This window comes from Podarcis vaucheri (assembly GCF_965113315.1).
Source record: "Podarcis vaucheri genome assembly, chromosome: 10".
In the NCBI taxonomy this organism is placed as follows: Eukaryota; Metazoa; Chordata; class Lepidosauria; order Squamata; family Lacertidae; genus Podarcis; species Podarcis vaucheri.
Genome location: NC_138748.1, coordinates 76,044,857 through 76,049,536, shown reverse-complemented (window position 1 = coordinate 76,049,536; position 4,680 = coordinate 76,044,857).

The window sequence follows — 4,680 nt, the reverse complement described above, 5'->3', positions numbered from 1 at the left end:
TCCCCGCAATCCGGCTTCTGTTTCCGGAATGAGCGGAGAGAGCCCCCCTCCCGAACTGCCTGCTTCTCCCGGACGTGGAGCTGCTCTGCCCCGTGGCTCGGGGGGGGGCGCTTTCAGAAAGGGGAGGAGGGGCGGCAGGGGAACACCCCCCCCCCCGTGGATGTTGCAGGAAAGGAGAATCGGGAGCGAGGACAAAGAGGTAAAGGGATTGCGGGGGGAGGAGGGGGAGAAGAGGACCCAGAGACCCCCGCCAGCTCCCCCAAGCGCCTTCCGTGGGGCCTGGATCCCGGCACGCGTGCTGCGAAGGGGGCTTTCCTTGGACCCTTAGGAAGCCCACCCAGGGGATCCCAATGAAGCGCTGTCGCCCCATTCCCCCCGCTCAGGCATCCCTGGGGCGCTGTGGGTTCCCCGCGGAGAGAGGTGGGCCATGAAAGGGTTAACGGACGTGAGGGACGCCTGGATAGAGACCCCCCTGTCCCTCCCCTGCTCGTCTTGGGGTGGCCCCTCCGGACGGATTTTCAATGTAAACATTGCAGGGGGGGACCCCACTTTGCAGCTGGATTGCCGGGGTCAGCCCCTCCCCCGCTCTCCTGATCCCCTGAACGAAGAAGGGAGGGGGGAAACCTTCGTCTCCTCCCCCCCATCCCTCCCTTCCCGGTACATCCCCCTCTCACCCCGCCCCCACAACCCCCCCCCCATGTCGGGCCTCTTCCTTCTGCTCCTCCTCCAATCCGGCTTCTGTTTCCGCAATGAGCGGAGAGAGCCCCCCTCCCGAACTGCCTGCTTCTCCCGGACGTGGAGCTTTTGGGCCGGATTGCTGCTCTGCCCCGTAGCTGGGGGGGGCGCTTTGGAAAGTGTTACGGAAAAATCTGGGTGCGGGGTTACTCTGCCACCCAGCTCATCGGACTAAGTCCGTGGGTCCCTGCGGAAGAAAATGAGCTCAGCCGGACGCAGGAGCAAACTGCAGAAGATCCAAGTTTATTGCGCAACAGGTTCAAGGCGAGATTGAACCCAGAGAAAGGGGTGACATGAACTTTTGAGATTTCCCTCCATATCCCAGAATACAGTGCATGAAACGTCGAATACATTATGGGAAGGTTGGGTTTCACAAGTTACATCATGAATATACTTTACACGTCATGAATACATTATGAAAAGGTGGGATTACATTAATTAGCATTTTCGGATGAGGGAGGGGGGATATGCGGAGCGGGAAATATACATAGATACACATTTATTGAGTACCGGTGGTGGCAAGACAATGGGTCAGAGATATGCATCGTCTGCCACCTAATATTGCCTAGAGGGAAGGTTTGGCGAATTAAGAAGTTCCTGCGTACGTGACCTGCCACTTTGGGGATTATGGAAGTGGGGATAGCATCATGGAGTCCACGGGGAACTGAGTTGAATGACACAGAGAGTGAAGAAATCGGAGTTACGGTTGATTTTATATCAATTTCTAAAGATTTCAATGATTTCAAACCCCTTCTGTACTATAGGGCAAAAGCAGAAACAGAATGGATACATTGTAACAGGAGGTCCCTGGTTTCGGATCCATTGTTCTCGCCGTGGGGGGGGGGGGGCGTCAGCAGCTTGTCAGGGGTGAAATGAGGCGTGCAGGAGCTCCCTGAGCTAGCTTCTGCAGGACGAATGCATGGCTGTGATTGGCTAAAGCGGGGCCATAGGAATACGCGGGGCCTCGGATGTTCCTAGAAGGAAGGGGGAAAGGAGCCCCTTCCATTCCGTATCAGAAAGGAAAGGCGGGGCGGCAGGGGAGGGAACCCCCGCCCGGTGGATGTTGCAGGAAAGGAAAGGAGAATCGGGAGCGAGGACAAAGAGGTAAAGGGGTCGCGGGGGGCGGAGGAGAAGGAGGGGGGAGAAGAGGACCCAGAGACCCCCGCCAGCTCCCCAAGGCACCTTTCGTGGGCCCCGTCGGCAGGGCCTGGATCCCTGCACGTGTATACTGCGAAGGGGGCTTTCCTTGGCCCCTTAGGCGTCTTGGCAGCGGCGGACATGGGACGCCTACGCAGGGGGTCCCCACGAGGGCCCCCTTGCCCCGTTTCCCCCGCGAAGGCATCCCTGGGGCCCTGTGGGTTTCACATGGATAAAGGAGGGTTAACGGGCGTGAGGGACGCCTAGATAGAGACCCCCTGTCCCTCCTCTGCTAGTCTTGGGGTGGCCCCCCAGGATGGAAAGATGGGGGATGAGGGCTGAGCCGCGCCAAGGGAGGCCTCTGGGTGCAGGGGAGACTCTGGGACAGAGGGAGGGAGTCGAGGAAGTGGGGAGGGAGAGCATCCCTGGGGCAGGAAAGGGCAGCAATGGGGGGGAGATAGGAAATCAGTCTTTGGGGAGACTTCTCCATGGTGGCGCCTGCTGGGATTCTCTGGAGGGGCTGCCTTGACTTCTCCTTCCCACCCAGGAATCGGCCACCCCTTCAAGGTGACCAGAGACAGATCCCTGGAAAGTGGGGGGTCCAGTCCCCCCTTCCTTCCTGCAACCTCCATCCTCTTCCCACCCCATAAGCCCCTGCCCTGCCCAGACGCAGTGGTTCTGCCAAGTCCAACCATTGGTCCCCCTGGAGAGGAGAGGAAAGAGGAAGAGGGGAGGGGAGAGGCCTTCTCAGAAGCAGCTCTTTGTTTCTGCAATCCCACCCAGGAAGCAGCCAGAAACCTTTTCCTCTCTTTATTTTTTAAAAAAGATATTTATTAAGATTTTACAAAAAGAAAAAAGAAAAGTACAAAATAAAAATAGTTAAAAAAACAATTCCATCTTTCCATCACTTATTTTTCATATGCTTGTTTTCCGGACCTCCTCACACCTCCCTTTTTTGTATTCCAATTCAATTTATTAGTTCAGCAAATCCTTTCCCTCTTTGTTTATCCTAGTCTTTAATCTTAAAATATTATAACATTAAATTTTTACCTGTTAATAATCCATTTTTTCATATTCCTTATAGCGTTATATCTAGAAACCACTTAACTTTTTATCCAACATCATTCTAACATTCATTAATTTTACAATATTTCTGTAGATAGTCTTTAAATTTCTTCCAATCTTCTTCCACCGACTCTTCTCCCTGGTCTCGGATTCTGCCAGTCATTTCTGCCACAGAAACCTTTTCCTCTCTCTCAGGCTTCCATCTTTAAGTTTCTCTTCCACTGCCTGGTTCCAGTACAAATAAAAGACAGTAAAACATCAGACATTAAAAACCTCCTGATAGAGGGTTGCCTTCAGCTGTCTTCTAAATGTCAGAATATTGCCCACTTACTCGCCCTCTGCCTGCTTCCCTGTAACTTTGCTTCTCCCAGGGGGGGATCAGCAGAAGACCTTCGAAGGAGGACCTCCCTGTCCAGACTGAGCGATGTCGGTGGAGATGCTCCTTCAGGTCTACAGGGCTGAGGCTGTTGAGGGCTTTAGGTTGCAGATCTTGCTGCTCCATAATGATCTCATTCAGCAAATAAATTTATTACTGAAGACAAAGAAGCATAATAGGATCCAAAAAATAGCAAAAACTTAATTTACATAAAACCCTAACTTAGCATACCAAAACAGCACTCAAGTAAGAATCACACAAGCGGAGTAGAGAAATAGCAGACTAGGAAGTGGGACCAGGTGCCTTTCGGCCTTGTAATTTATATTCTATTAAATGTCAGAATAACCTTGGGACTGGATAGCAAGCCTGGCTCGCTCCAGTTTAAACTAGCTTCATCTGGTTCCCCAAAACAAGAAAGGTTCTTCATAACCTCATCGCAACTGATCCCACCACCAGCTCTCAGCAGAAAGGAAACTGCCGAGTTTCAGGAAGCCTGCATTAGATCAATGCTTTTCTTTGCCTGGAAAATGCAGCCATGCCACTTAAAGGTCAGCACCAACAGTTTGACATGTGCTTGGAAAACTGGTGGGAGCCAAGTAAGATCCTTTAAGGGCAGTGATATGTGGTCTCGGTGGCTGCTCCCATTCAGTTGCAGTTTCTGCGTCACCTTCAAAGGTAGTCCCATGTAGACCACATAGCAGTAGTCCAAGTTGGAAATAACCAGAGCGTGCACCACTCTGGTGAGACAGTCTGCAGGGAAGGAGGGTCTCAGCCTGCGTTCCAGATGGCAGCTGCCCTGGACACAGAATTGAGCTGTGCCTCCATGGTCAGCTGTGAGTCCAAAATGACCCCAAGGCTGCGCACCTGGTTATTTAGGGGCACAGTTACCACATCAGGACCAGGGGGTCACCCACACCATCCCACCCCCTTTTCCCAAAAACAGTACTTCTGTCTTGTCAGGATTCAAGCTCAATCTGTTAGCCACCATCCATCTTCAAACCATCTCCAGGCAGCAACACAGGGCATTCACCACCTTCACTGATTCCGATTTAAACAAGAAGAAGATCTGGGTATCACCGACATACTGGTGAACACCCAGCCCCAAACCCCGATGATCTCTCCCAGCAGCTTCATATAGATATTAAAAAGCATGGGGGAGAGGACAGAGCCCTGAGGCACCCCACAAGTGAGAGCCCAGGGGTCAGAACAGCCATCCCCCAACACCACTTTCTGGACATGGCCCAGGAGGAAGGAGGGGAACCACTGCATAGCAGGGTCCCCAGCTCCCCTAGAGGGTTCAGTAGGACACCATGGCCAAAGGTCTCCAAAGCCACTGAGAGATCTAGCAGAACCAGGAAACAGCTTTC